Genomic DNA, 16,941 nt, shown 5'->3' on the forward strand with positions numbered 1-16,941 from the left:
CCGCCTTCGTAGTGTAATGATCAGCACGCTCGGCTACCGTTCTAGAGGTCCCGGGTTCGATTCCAAGGGGGGTAAAATAAAAACAAGTGATTTTTTTCACTGTAATATTTATTCATTATTACCCTGGACTGGTACCTGAAGCGGAGGGCTGATCACCTTTCCTTCATGTGTAAACGATCAAGATAACACTGCGTTTATATGACGCAGTGCCCTATGCACCATTGGGTGCGGATAAGGGTTTTAAAAATTTAATTGAATTATTAAAAAAAAATATATGTATAAGTAAAAAAATATAGTTTTGTATTAGTAATTTTTTAAAAGAGTATGGAAGTCTGGCCATTTACAGGGCTTTCGACCGTCATAGGCTTGAAACATTATGTACTATCTAACATTAGAAACATAACTGTCCATCAAACCTCCTCCCTTAGTTTTTCCCTCTACCTCCTTCCCTAAACTCCTTTTTTCCTTTGTCTTCCTTATTATCTACTACTTCAATAGGAGTGTGTCATTATTATAAAAAAAAAATATGTGTGTTTTTATTATTTAAAAAGTACTTAAATTTCATACTGTGTGTATATTTAATAGTAAGCCGCTTTGGCGGCTTAATATTAAAAATAGGTATCAAATTGTGGTAGAGTGGGTTCGAACCCAGAAATTCAGACTCAAAAGTCCGCGACAACAACCACGGAACCACACCTCAATTTTTATTTATCTCAATAAAACGGATGAACAGATTGATTTACGTGCGTCCAAATACTTGTTCACAAATCTGGATTAAGTCCAATTAAAAGAGTAATTTTTCATATTATTTTTTGACATCTCAACATTTAAACCAGCCTATGAGGGTCGTAAGCCCCGTAAATGACTTCCATATTCTTCTTCATCTATGTTGAGATGTCAAAAAATAATATTAACAGATTGATTCTCTGCCCCTACTCGAAGCAATGGTTTTATTGGTAGTTCATAAGGGCGTAGGAAGCGAGGGGTGTTTGTTTAGTCTCAACAGTCCACAAATAAGGCGCCATCTTGCTCCGGGCTATAGACAATCAAGATGTCAACAAAGTTGGGATAACGAGGGTTTAATTAAAAATCCAAAGATGTCTTACAGTGGACCTTTCGGATAAGTGCTACTGCAAATCGGTTCTCCATAAATTAGCTTTATTTATTCCTGAATCATTTTACGGAATACCGTCTCGTGTAAACCCTAATACTGAAAACCCAATACGGGAAATGAGTTTCACAACTTTAATTAACACAAACATTCTAGGAATGGGTCGGAGTTAACCGTGTGTTGACCGCCTTTGTAGTGCAGTGATTAGTGATTAGTGTATTTGACTACTGTGCATAGGAAGAGAAGTCTAAAATCTAATAAATAAAAGTTATTTGTTCCCTACATATGGGATACTTTTATTTACTTTAATTTAAAAAGAATTAAATGTAACATTTTAAGTGTGTCCAATTTCTTGTTTACAAAATCGGGATTATCTCCAATTAGGTTTAGGAATATTTTCATATCATTTTTTGACATCTCATCAAAGACGAAGAAGAATATGGATGTGAGACGTGATTAATATTCTTCTTCATCTTCGATGAGATGTCAAAAAATAATAAGAAAATAACTCCAATAATTGTAGATAATCCAGATTTTGTGAACAAGTATTTGGACACACTCAAAATGTTGTAAATAAATTAACTGGTCAGATTATAAGCTAAAATAATAAAAATAAAAATGATATTATCTGGCGTTTCAAATGAATGATTATAATCCAGGATTCGTATCTCACATACTAATAAAAGAGTTTCTGCTCAGTTCAAAAGCTTCTTTTCATCTCACCAATAGATATCTCTAGTGAAGTTCTAAGGATTCAAGAAAAATGTTTCGAAATTGGTTCATATATATAGAACTTCCAAGAATTTGAGTAGTGTGGTTGTCAATAATGGTAAGAATTGGTGAATGTTACACGCGTGTGAAGTAATCACTTAAACCAGCTTTTGACAGCCGTCAGCCCCGTAAATGCCCAGACTTCGATACTGTTCTTCATTATTTTAGATTTTAATAGATTATTTAAAAAAATAAAACACTTGTATAATACCACTTTAAGAGTTTTATTTAATTTTTAATTTCAAAAACGTCAATTGTTTTCATCGACAGTTGAATGCTGAATTAATAAATAATATTTATATGTATATATAAAATACCCTGCAATCGAACAACCGAAAGGCAGAACTAAGAATCAATGTAACTCAATGTCAAAATTATATATTTAAGTTTTAAATGAATACGTTGCGTTGGCGAGCAATCTATTTCGCACGAGGTGTAATATTTAGGAGCATCTAAAATTGTTTATTTTAGTTATTTTATAAACTTATTTTATAAAGGAAATTTTAGAGTGAACGTGATGTTATAATTTTTCATCTGGTATACATGCTTATGGGATATCTTGGCAATATCCAGGGCCAGCACGTAGATTTTTATATCTAGGCAAACACCGACATTGCTACCCTACCCGGTTTCAGCTTTTCAGGACTCTTCAGAACGTTTTAGAAAGAAAAAAATGAAGAAAACATTCGCTGAGGATTTTGTCAGCTTCAGTTGAATGGGGGATTTATTTCCATTTTTTTTTGCTTCTCAGAAGTTATTCAATACTTTCAGGACACCTAATATAATAATAATAATAAAACCCTTATCCGTACCCCAATGGTGCATAGGGCACTGCTTCATATGAATACAGTGTTATCTTGATCGTTTACACACGAAGGAAAGGTGATCAGCCCTCCGCTTCAGGTACCAGTCCAGGGTAATATTGAATAAACATTATATATAATATAATATGAGATAAATTTATTGCATACCTTTATTAAAAAAATGTTTTTATCACTTTATTTTACCATATTCCGCCCTCAATGTATTCACATTGGAAATACTACTTCTTCTTCTTCTTCTTTTTGTAGATCCTAGGGATCTGTTTGTGCCTCCGCATGTCGCTCTTGGGATGTTGACTCCCAGCTGTCTTTCCATATTTTCGGAGGTCTGCCTGGGGGTCTGCGTCCTTCAGGGTTGCCTTGAAGGGCGATACGTGGAAGTCTGTCTTCTGAAATTCTGTTTAGATGTTCTTTCCAGGAAATACTAGAAATACTATAAAATATAAATACATATTTTTTTATAGTTTTTGTAGTTACTTGAAGTGCAAAGCTGTAGATAAATGCAGCATAGGAAGAATAGGTACGTATAGTTTTGCTTAAAATCTTGCGAATGCGGTTCTACTTTAGCACTTAGGCACTATTTAGATCGGCTGAAGATACAGTCAAAATGACATAGTTATTGGAAGCCTTCAACGTGGAGAAACATAGTAGGTAGAAAAAAAGAAGAATAAAACAACTTAAAATATTTGAAGAATTGAAAGAATTGTAGCTTAGGAAAAACCCAATTTGGACAAAAAAAACTGGTCAAATTATGAGTTGCATAAAACTTGAAAATCATCTTTTCAGGCGTCTCCCAGTGTGTAAAATTATCCGGTTAGGGTCTTGCATACATCTTAATAAAAGGGTCTCTGCTAAATAAAAGCTTTTTTGCCAATTTTAAAAGCTCGAGCTTTTAAAATTGGTAATAAAGCTTGGTGTTTAAAATTTGAAGGCCTTACATACGATAAATCGCATCTTAATTTTCTTTAAACCCGACTGATATTTAACGCAATATTTTTTTTTGCAAACATTTTTTTTAAATACAAGTTTTTCTTGGAAATAAACATATGGTTTTGAAAAGAAAAGATTTATAAAAAGGAAATTAGTTGAAAAAAAATATAAAAATATTTTTTTCAATGTATGTTTATTTAAAAAAAATTATTCCCATACATTTTCTAAAAAAAATGAATCAGATGTTTGCAAGTACCTACCGCCTTATTTTTTTAAAATTTTTAACCATTGCACATCACGCCTCAATTTTCCATATTGATCATCGAAATATTTTTTACAAAAAAAAATCATGTCGAATCTGCAAATATGTAAATGAATCACAAATTTTTATCAAGGACCTACGTTCGCGTCTTACTATTTGATAAACAGGGATGGAGTTTGGGGTAGAAGGGCAAATGGTTTAGGTCTAATGAAAAACGAATTCCTTGCAGGGGTAACTTTTCGGGTTCCGGGGGCGGTCTGCGCCGACTGGAGGGGAAGTCTATAAATTGTCGGATGAATAATTTGATTGCAGCGATATTTAATCCCCGGATACACGTTGAGAGTAATTTCGTCTACGCAGGTAAATCATTTTACAAATTTTGCAGCGCTGCAATACCGCTGTGGATAATGTATCGACAAAGCCTAAAATAAACTCAATCGAGTATGAAACGTAAAATTAATTATTGATTTCGTTAGTCAGCACTCGGCACAAATTTCAGTGACTTTTTTTCATTTATTTTTTTATATTTTTAAGATATATTGTTTAGTAAATACTATCCAAAACAATATCTTAAAAAGATAAAAATAAATAAATGAGTTACATGACTCATGTAGGTCTTGGCAGTGAGTTGTAACACAGAGGGAGGTCACAATAGATCTAATATGGTCGCAGTGATATAAGGGATGCAACATCCCTTGACCTTAACAAAAAAAATACTATCCAAATGGTTCCCCTAATTTGGATGTCCGCCTCCACAGTGTAATGGTTAGCACGCTCAGCTATCGTGCTAGAGGTCCAGGGTTCGATTCCCAGCTCCCCTACCCCCAAATAAACGTGATTGATTTTTCAGTCTTATATTTATTTAATATTACCCTTTTCTTCGTGTATAAACGATCAAGATAACACCGCGTTCATATGTAGGTAAGGGTTTGAAGAAGAAGAATTCTAAAATATAAGAAAAAATGCAAGGCTGAGATGAGCATTATCGATAAATTTAAGAAAGGTGGGTTGAGATGATTTGAGAATATGAATCGAATAAGTGAAGAAAGGATAGTAAAACAATTTTATGAGGCGAATGTAGTCGGTGATAGAAGCAGAGTGCTTTATAACATAAAATGTACAAGTTTTTTTTAACACTGGTTCGCATGAACGTGATATTATCTTGATCGTTAATTTCGTGAAGGCGAGGCGATTATTTCTGCGTTATAAGATTTAAACTAAATATTATTTGGCCCTATTGGGAATCGGACCTGGGACCTCGTGTACATTAGCCAAATGCACTAGAGGTTGGTCACCACTCCAGATCATTCCGGTCCATTTATAGCCCTAAATTTTTCTATTAAATACAAGGAACTTACGTTTTTTCATTCAGTTATAATATAATTAAAATGAAACTTATGTTTTAAAATCAATATATATTAATAAATATAATCATTATGGTGATTTTAAAACAAAGAAACATTTTCATTACAAAATAGAAAATCGCAAAGTTATGCTTCAAATATAAATTATAATCAGTTATAATATTTTAAACGATTCTAAAATAACGTTTCACATTTAACCTTCAGTGTGATTATAATTCGCGGGGTTATGGAGGAATACAGCGTTTTTTTCTTCTTGTTACACTCGATCTACCTTAAAATAACATATTTTTTACCTCGTGGAAAAGATGTGTATCAATATGTGAATAAAATGTGTTCAGAATACGTAACAAGCAGAGATATTTGAAAATAATATCGTACCCTTAACCCTCAAGCCATTTAACATCGGGTTCAAGTTGGATACAATCTTAGAACAAGGGGGTGTAAGTTGTCTTACAATCTGTTAAAATATCGCTCCCCTAAGTCAATGACGGGTTAACATTGTGTTTAGGTTCAAGATTTACGAAAATACAAAGTTTTCAAATAAATCGCCAGGCATATTGCTAAAAGCTGATATATTATAAAATAACGACATCAAAAATACTGATATTAAACTGAGTCAATCGATCGTGAATTATGAATATTGTCATTATACGTACCATTTCTTCGATTTATTTCTTTGCGGTTGTTTTGATAATTGATTGAAGTAAAACACCATCTTATTAAAATAATTTTCATATTGCTTTGAAGTTCTTTAGGGCAGGATATAACCTGTTTATTTATTTTTTATTAATGATTCATAAAGTAATTGATCAGTTGGTTGGTTTGAATGATCACAGCAACATTCAGGATTTTGTTATTAATGTATATGAATTATTATAAAGGGAAACAACATTTTTTTTTGTAGAATAGGTATATTAAGGTTTGCACGATAGGTTTCTATTCCCGCCAACGCCATTATAAATATAAGAAATATTTATTTTGAATGGGTTTGGGTGCTTGATATGTATTTCTCCATTTACGTTCTTTTTCTTTACCATCCTACCTGCTAACAAGACTCTAAAAATAGAGGTATTGGTGTAAAATATTTAAAAGATCGTTTCACATTTAAAATATAAACAGTGATGTCACCTTTTAAATTTTAGAATATGAATACTCATAGAAATATGATTTTTTAAAAATATATATAAATGATATAAAATATATAAGCTTTATCGATAAAATTAAGAAAAGTGTGTTGAGATGGTTTGGGCATGTGGAGCGAATGAGTGAGGAAAGAACAGTAAAAAAAATTTATGAGGCGAATGTTAGCGGGAAAAGAAGCAGAGGAAGACCGAGAAAAACATGGTGCGATCAGGTATGCCAAATACTTGAAAGTGGTCAGGTTAAGAGTCGTAACAATCGGCGGGTATGTACGAGGAGATGCATGAACGTGGAAGAGGCGAAGTATGTTTGCAAGGACAGAGTGGTGTGGCGATCTATTCTCTCTGACTACCCCTGCGGGAAGCGGCGTGATGGTTAGTTAGTTAGTTAGTTTTGATATAAAATATAAAGTTGGTTTTTGTGAATGGTATTTTTTCTCCAATACACCACAAATTTTAGTATTATATGCAACTTACGAGAAAAAATGCGAATGTCTATTGTGGTGTTGTAAATGAAACCTCAGATATTAAATTTCAAATATAATAAGAACTAATCTTAGGGGTAGGTTTGAGTACAGTCGGGATTGATTACACGCAAGTATGATTGCTTTATACAGGGAATGTGGGGTTTCTCCTTTTAGTACAAAACCATTCGACGGAACCCAAGGGGAAACCGCACGAATATTTTTAAACAAAACCAAATAATTCCCCTAATTTTGAAATGTTAATACGGGTATGAATGTACAACTCGTTGCAAAAATTTTCATTGACTTTTGAATGCAAAATATGCCGAATGATCGATTTTATATATAAGTATACAAGATTAAAACAATAAAACGTCAGTTAAACAACACACAACAAAACAATTCTTACATATCCACTTAAATTACTATTAATCTTATTTTTTGACATCTCATCAAAGATGAAGAAGAATATGGAAGTCTGGGTATTTACGGGGCTGACGACCGTCATCGGCTGGTTTAAGTGGCCACTTTACACACGTGTAACATTCACCAATTCTACCCATTATTGACAACCACACTACTCAAATTCTTGGACGTTCTATATATATGAACCAATTTAGAAACCTTGTTCTTGAATCACTAGAACTTCACTAGAGACATCAATTGGTGAGATGTAAAGAAACTTTTTTATCAAGCAGAAACTCTTATATTAGTATGTGAGGTCCGAATCCTGGATTATAATCACACACATGAGAAACGCCAGAAAATACCATTTTTATTTTTATTATTTTTTTTAAGCTTATAATTTGACCAGATAATTTATTTACAACATTTTGAGTGTGTCTAAATACTTGTTCACAAAATCTGGATTATCTCCAACTACAGGAGTTATTTTCATATTATTTTTTGACATCTCATCAAAGATGAAGAAGAATATGGAAGTCTGGGTTTTACGAAATGAAAAAATAATATAAAATTAAAGTCTGCAAATACACATTGAGAATATTTTTAGATTTCTAAAAAATCGACTTGTGCGCCTTTTATTTCTGTGTGAATATCTTTCAGCCGCAGTGGGTGATAGCCATACTAAGATAATAACACACGGTGATAAAATACTACGTACTCGTATATGGATTACGTACATTGTACAACGAGGATATCGAAAACGTAAAGAGCAGGTTTGCGCCCATACTCGCATAAATGTAGAGAAAGATGGAAGAGTCATAAAACTTAAATGGAGCAAAGGATAAACGCAGGATAAGTGGGATTCTCGAGCGGTTTACAAGATACATATTGAAATGGTAGAGAAAAAATGATGTATTAGAACTAAAAGATGAAGTTTCTCAACAAGTTGATCGCAAGTTCTATGGTTAGCGTGTTTGGCTGCCATACTGGAGGTCCCGGGTTCGATTCCAAGGGGGGGGGGGGTGATAATAAATATTAGTGATTTTACACTCTAATATTTATTTGAGAACTTTCTATATAGCTCAGTTTCCCCACCCAAGTAACATTATTTCTGAACCTTATTCTAGAATTATTCTTCTAAAATTATGAATTATTCATAATTTAAAAAATGATAAACCTAAATGCAATTAAACTATGAACATTTTACTGATTGTTACAATTTTATTATTATTATTATGTTTGTGAATAAAAATAATACTTGACACTGGCAGAAACATTTTCTAACTAGGTGACTGCCAAATAAATAATAAATAATATTACGCTGGACTGGTACCTGAAGCGTAGGAGTGATCACCTTGCCTTCATGTAAGTAACGATCCAGATAACACTGCGTCAGTAAAATGCAGTGCCCTATGCACCATTGGGTGCGGATAAGGGTTAGAAGAACAAAAATAAGGCAAGTTGGTCGCATGTACTATTGTAAAGCGAACACGAAAGCAGAAAGAAAGAAAGATTTTGGCGTTTATTTTGGATACTGAAATCAATAATCATCGTTTGCAATATACCACGTTGTGTCCTATTGGTGATTTTGAGGTGATGGCTACAGTATTACACTTGTGCTAGGGAGTACAATTCAGAGGTTTTTTCAGTCCCGTAAAGCCAGGGATTAAAAGCTTTGAATCCCTGGATTTTCGGAAAATTTCTCGTAAGTGTGCTTAAAACTTTAAATCAATGTACTTAACAGTACAAACATGCAATGCTCATATAAAATGATAAAAAAATAAATCTATTGTGCATGTATTTAATGTAATGCTTTTAAGTTTGTTCTGTTTGTTAAATTAACGCCAATATCGAACTTATTGGTCATCTGGAACGTCCAAAAAATCATAGCTTTTGATGAACACCAACAAAGACCAAATAAATTTAAAACTGTTTAAAACATACTTTTACCTACATCTTTAAATTTAATAAAAATATCATATTAAAATCTCATAACTAACAGCGTCGGTTATTAATTCAATATAATTTTGCCAGAGGTCTAATATGTACAAGTGTACGTTTAATGCCATACCATTACATTCGTAGAGATGTGACGAATAAGAAAGTATTACTTTTTCGGTCATTGGATTTTTTCGGTTATTTTTTTGATTTTCTCGGTTTGTATTTCTCTCTGGCTTAACTTTTTGATGTCGAAATACGTAACTAAACTTCTTCTTGTCCGTCTTATTCCTCATTACTGAGGGTTATGACCCTTATGGAAGCAATGACTCTTCTCCAGTTTTCCCTTGACTGCGCTGCACATAGCATTTCAAATACCGAAGTGCCTGCTGCTGCCTTAGCTTGATCGGTCCATCGCGTGGGGATCTTCCTCTCGCTTTCCTCCCCTCCAAGCTACCGATCACAACCAGTCGTTCCATGATATCCTACACTACGCTACCAAACATGTGCACTAGTTGGCTTGATCAGTTTTAAATGATTGATCCAAAAATCGAAAGTAACGACTCATTGTAAGCAAGTCGTTATTTCATGCGGTTTTTTAATCGGGTCGCCCATGTCTATTACATTGCAGATTAGCTGTCTTACTATTATTATCTACCCACTTATATTTATGTCGATATATTATATGTACATACATAATATGGACTTGAATCGTAAACGTATTATTCTGTGCGATGTTAGGAAGGGTAAATCAGAGGGTATCAAGTTTCTAGTTAGGGGTAGGAGTAAGAACGTATATCTGATTAATGTAAATCTACAAGACGAGATTGTTTATATTTTCAGTTCAAACGATTGAAGTAATAAGTGAACAATAACAAAAATATTTTTACTAATAACATCTTAGTTTGCAGTCTAGAATTCTTGTTGTAAGATCTAACCAGAAAATGTATTATGGGGATAAATGGTACCGTTATTAAAAAATGTATAGGGTATAATATTTTATTTTATTTCGAGCTAGTATATGTGATGATAATTTTGATACAAGGTAATTTTTTTATTCTTTAAATATCGTTATAAATCCGTTGATCCTTTAACTTCTAACTGGAATTGATTTTATGGCATTTAATAATAGATAGAGCTATAATCGAGGATGAGAAAATTTGATCTTTAGATGCAGTCCTATTATGTTTTTTTAAGCTATTATAACGTCCAAAAGAATATTAAAAATAATTTTACTAAATATCAAAAAAAAGTTTTATTTTCGTTCTAACGAACTCTATATTACGGAAAATAACGTAACTAATGGCTCAAAAATTATACTATTTTTTTCCTCAAAACAATATATTTTTCAACAATTGCACAAATGAAAATGGATTTACTACTTTTGCGCGATTTGAAATATATATGTGTCCTTAAAACTGTATGGTATACGTCCCCTTTAATTATATGTGTCCTTACAATTATAAATTTAATTATGTAAGGTTTATTGTAGAATATTTAGATATTTTCAAACAAAGCAATTTACAAACTTACGTACCAACAAATATGAATTCAAGGGTTCTATCATACGCAAACCAATAGTCACCGAGGTAGTCAAAACACTATTAGTCTCAATTCAACCCGGGCAGATGAGTTGATACCTCTAGTTGAATTAAGATGAATATATCGCATGTGCGTACATCGACAGGGTTGTTAGCTATAGGGGTGTAACGCAGCCCCACCCTGGCAGGAATATATGAATCGGAACACGGGCTAATAAATCTTAAGTCCTCTGTAGCCGGGAGGTATTTATTGTTCATACCTTTCTGCTGTTGCCAACCCCTCTCACCCCCCAATCACTCCCTAGAAAAAATAATAAAAGAACTAATGAATAGAATACGGAAATACGGACAGAAATTGATGAAAAGTATGATCAAAATAGATAGTGATGTTTAGAGTATCAATAAAGTTTTTATTTTTAACAAAAACAAAAGTTTTGTTTACTTGCTTATCACTGTATTCAGTTGAATCTAGATTAAATACTTTTTTTTAATTGATTAGGCAGGCAATTTGTGGTAATATGTATGCATTTTTAACTTGAATTTCACCTGGTAAATACCATTATTAATTAAAAATCTTTTGTGACACGTGTTTCGACGCATTCTGCAATGCTTTATTTTCTCACGGTACACTTTTTTTATTTGATTATCTACACTTTGCAGAATGCAACTGGTAGTTAGAGTTGTATGTTGTATTAACCTGTCGGAGAGTGAGTTTCTGCGGAAAAACTGTATCCGAGGAATATTTTTTTTTGCATTTTTTTTTACTTTTTATAATTTTATATCACAGCCAATGCTGTAACATAATTTTTTTTATTAAAACATATTCACATCAGTTGACATGATTTGTAATTATATTGTTTAAATACAAGCACAGATGGCAGTACAAGTGTCATCTTAGTTATAAATGTCACGGGACTTTATTACAAGTGCGTCCGTACATGTTCGGCTATACTTCTTTAAGGAAAGTTTGGTATGGCCGTATATGTACGGCGATACTCCTGAATATGTTAAAATATGTAATTTTTCTCCTTATTGTAGCTACTATCATGTATTTAAAAAAATGCGATAAATGTATTTTACGATATATTTTAAATGCAGGCATGACGATCAAGATACTATATACATAAATCCACTGTCAGTTGACTGTAAAAGGTTTACGACATTTTATTATCTATTTTAATAATCTGCCTTCTGATGTTTCTTATCTTTCATAATAAATACATCCGAAAGAAGCTCAATAATGAGGAAATAAAAATTAAATTCTCGTTGCTCCATAAAATTCCCCTAATTTGATATAAGACGATAGCTAAGACCTAATACTGATATATAATATTATATTATAATATATTATACACGCCTATGTACGTGGAATTTTGCATATTGCCTTTTTTTTAGAAATCGCAGAGGATTAAAGCCATTTCGGAAAATTGAAAGCTTGTATTTTTAGTGAGAAATCTAATACTCAACAACCACTCATTTAAAATTATTATTTATGGGAGTATTTTTTAGCATTAATATAAGTATTTAAACATTTCCAACAGAACTATATTTGGGAACCAAATACTTCTATAACCTTCCTAAACATATAAAACAATTTTAAGACATAAATAAAATGAATTACATATATACATATGTACATGTTAATCGAATAAAAAAATCACATAAAATTATAATAATAATATTAAATATATTAAAAATAATAATAAATTTTACCACCCATAAACATACAATAAATAAAAAGTCTAAGTCCCTCTCCAAGCATAAGTGCATGGTCTCTTTATTGGAAAGAACTGCGTTATTCATTTAAAGATTGTATAGTTGAAATATATAGAAAGTTAATAAAGTTGTAGAATAACTCCTATAACTATATTAAATAAAAAAATATACTACATAATCTTCAGTGTTTCAAATTGATTTTAATATACAAAATTTAAAAATATACACCGTTTTTATTGGAATTAGTATGTATTTTAATCGCATCATTTTAGTAACGACGTTGATACCATGAATTGTAGTTATAATCACTATTTAATAAGCACAATTTTAAATATACTGCTAAGGTGTTGCTAAGAGCTCCTTGCGGAGTATATACGAGAAAGCATATGTTATATACGTTTAAGAATATATTTATTTGATTAAGGCCTTTTTCCTTATCCGCTAGAAGCCTAACTGTGGGTTATCACGGAAAAAATGTACACCAACCACCGAAGCTTTGAGAGCTCGATGAAAACTCGATTATTTTTTCATTTTCTGACTAAGTTCATATACCTACCGTATTGCGCACTTAACATCATCAAAATAAGGTGAAATGCTTTATCAGAATTTCCCCCTTTATTACCAAAGATTCTCGCGAGGGTTGGTAAATTAGCCCGAGGGTGGAAGATTGCTCGACGAAGGGTGAGTAGCCACCCCAAACACCCACCCCTCATTAAACAGCCCCCGCCCCTGTTTGCGGGCCTTATGCCACTTGTCAGGAGGAGACGCTCTCGGATGTGTCGCGGTGAACTATGTACAAGTAAATAGAGATGTGCCTTCCGGAATAATACCTGTCTATTATCAATAGATATCAATCTGCATCAAAGGTTTGCTTTTATACACACAAACATGATGTCAAATAACTTTGAATACTGAGCTTTGGTATGAAATATATTTTTTTGTTGTTTTCTTAATGAACTATATTTTTATGCAAATATACATATGTGTATATATATTTATATATTCATATATGTATATATATATATATATATATATATATATATATATATATATATATATATATATATATATATATATATATATATATTTATATATACATACATAAACTAATTAACTGACTACCCGTCACATGGCTTCACTGCTGGGTTAAGCAGAGATGCATTCACGCATTTCCTCTCCGACTCCTGACTTGAACACGCTAAGTTTTCCTCGATCTTCCTCTGCTTATATTACTTAACAGTTTTGCTTCATAAATTAGTTTTCTTTTACTTTCTTCACTTATTCGTTTCACATTCTCTCAGACTTGCATTATTTCTATATGGTTTATATTCATAAAATGAAAAAATCGTTATATAGCCAAATGAGTGAAACAATATTTCGAGAGAATCTACTAATAAATATGCAATATATCGATTCCAAATTAATTCCAGTGAATTGTCATTCATTATATTTCAAAGCAAAATGTATCTCTCAATAAATTTTAAATAATGACTACTATGACCGATTGAATTTGATGAGAGTAAACCGCCTGTGTGGGTTTATTTGGGCTTTGTTTAAATAAAATGTCCCTTTGTGTAAGGGTATTTAGTGATCCAACCGCAGTCAAAGCTTTCAGCGAAAATATTTGAATTTTAATACTTACAAACAGTCGATGCAGCAAGCTTAATAAGCCATTATTGAGTAGATATTTATATCAGAATGAATGAGTCCACCCTATTGGATAACTTCAATCGAGAAAACGAGGGCGGGAAGGGTGGTCGTCAGTGTTGTAATTTAGCATATACCCATGTATGTATATGTTACCAGGGTCGCATAAGGGTGAAGAGCTACTGTAGGTCCTGGCGCGCGAACAGATACAATAGAGCTAGCGGTCAGGCTAGCACGGCAGGTGAAAAGAAATTACATGCTTTCATGTATTTTTTTTTATTATTTAATATAGTACAAATTAAAAAAAATATATTTCATAAATTTTCTAAGCATTTCTGCTTACAATCTTAAAATTAAAAACTCAGTTCTCTACAATAAAGAGGCTGGGCTCTAGTGCTTGAAGAGGTATTAAATTTCTAACTAATGTATTCTAGGCATAAAAAGTGTTATAATAAACATATTCAGAGGTCTTTCAATTAATGTTCATATTTTTAGATTTGAAAAAAGTATAATTATTAATAAATTTAATTAATAAAATATTGGCAAGAGTCTACGAGATGAATGAGATTGAGGAACACCAGGATAAGAGAAATATGAGAGATCCAAGTCGTCGTTAGGTGGGAAAGACGACGAAGAAGACGATTGTATGCTTATGTGAGGAGAATTAAACCATCGAGACTCTCCCCCCCCCCCCACATTGCAGTGCACGGCCAACTCCAAGGTAGACGACTCCCGAGCAGACTACCAAAGTGATGGATTGACAGCTAGAAAATAACATCGCAGGAGGTTAATACCTCTGAAAAAGAAGTGACAACTCCTACTCCAAGCAGAAGAAGAAGAAAAAGAGAAGAAGTCTTTGAGAATGTCCTTACATTTTTAAATGGATATTTCTGAAGAAAAAATGTACGGTCACCATTTTAATTTTTATAAATGGCAGCTTGTTTTAGTTTGTATTTTTACATTCAAGGTCTATAATTATTTTTTACTGTTATCACAATCACAATTCAGAAAAAATGTGCCAATCTTATTGGTAAGAGCGGTTATCACTGAAAATAAATGTGTAATACATATTTTTATTTTAAGGTTAATTTTTTCGATTTTTGGGAATTTTGAGTTAATTTTTTTTCACTTATGATAAAATATGTCCAATTTGGCCCTTGTCGCCAGTAGATTTCTTGTGAGTTTATCCCCGTGCTCATCAAGGCTTCGATTAGGGCGGACTGGCAATTGGAGGGCAGAACGGGGGTGGGTCGGTCACAGGGCGGTGGAGGGGTTGGATGAGGTGTAAACTAGACGTGGGGTGGCTTTAGTATGCCTTCAATTGATCGCCTACTGCACATGTATATTAGTTTATTATTAAACTGGGTGATTAGCTATTATATTTAGAGTCTTGAAAAATATGGGCCAAAAATAAACCTATCAAAGCAAGAAGTACAATTTTAATAAGAACCATTATATTATATGATACAATTAGTTTTTAAAACGTGGAATATTTTAATGAAAATATAATTAGTATATTTATAACATTTTGAACGAATTGCACATGCGTTTTATTAAAGATTCATTTAAAAATAAAAAATAAAAAATTTAATTAAGGTGTTGGTATAGCCATATAAATACAGTAATTTTGTATAAAAATTAACTGTTAACTCTTCGAATACAAACCATCTATTTTTCGTAATTTTTTTACAGCGATGATTATTGTCAGTTTTTCATACTTTTTAATATTTATATTCTATTTTTTATAAATTGATACGTCAATTGGTTGGTCAAACGATGTGAATAAAATCATTATTAAAAGCTCTTACGATATGATTTTTCATTTAAAACTTACAAAATAACTTTGTTATAAAACCACTAAACAGTTTATTATAATATCATTGATCGATTTGGCAGTCACTTTGTGGGAACATCCATTCTTAATTTTGAATATGATGCAGAATGCGTCGAAACACGTGTCAAATGGATATTAAGAAATAGTTGTATTTAACAAGTAAAACTTAAAACTTTTTATATGTAAATTATTATGCAATGTCTATTTGTTTTGAAGCACAAAGCTTCTATCTTATTACTGATTAATACCAAAATATATTTACATGTCAAAATATCTCAATATTTAGAAATAGAGTCTCGAGTAGCTATATTTTTTGCGATGATTGGCAGTATTAAGCGAAGGACTTCATATTGAATCTCTAACCGCCACAAAAATTCTTATAAACAAAGATAGTAATTTTACAGCAACGTTATTTTGTGAGGTAAAAATTATTGCTTCATGTCATTATGTTTATTTTATCAAATCTTCATACTTTAAAGCATTTTTAAGTTAGTTTTTCGGCTATACCAAAAACTCAATTTATATCAAAGTACGAATTTTCAAAATACCTATAAAACAATAAAAATTCAATCGCTCTAAGTCTTATTACAAATAATAAGACGAACATTTTTCATCTCAAAAGAAGCACTTTTCTCAAATAGAATACAACAGTATGTAAAGGGATTCTACAAAGGTATAAACCCGCATACACATGACCGGGTGATTTTTCCAATTGCATTTTCTTTCCATTTCTTGCAGATTCTTCTTAGCGCAGTTACGTTTCAAACGTAAAATACAGGCTGTTTCTTTTTAATAGGAGATTTATCGGACTAGTTTGGAAAAAAATAGCTAGGTTCTGCTACTAGCTCCAATCATTTTTTTAAATGCTTAAACCATATTGACTGTAAGTTCTTAATCATTCCTTAGAGACATTAATCAATGGGTAACTAGTACTTTTTGTTTCCCGATTAGGATGGTATTTGTACAACTTAAAAAAAAATGTCTTTTCAACTCTTTTA

Source organism: Brachycentrus maculatus, unplaced genomic scaffold (assembly GCF_059751285.1).
Source record: "Brachycentrus maculatus isolate JH-2025_06_01 unplaced genomic scaffold, ASM5975128v1 h1tg000194l, whole genome shotgun sequence".
Taxonomy (NCBI): Eukaryota; Metazoa; Arthropoda; class Insecta; order Trichoptera; family Brachycentridae; genus Brachycentrus; species Brachycentrus maculatus.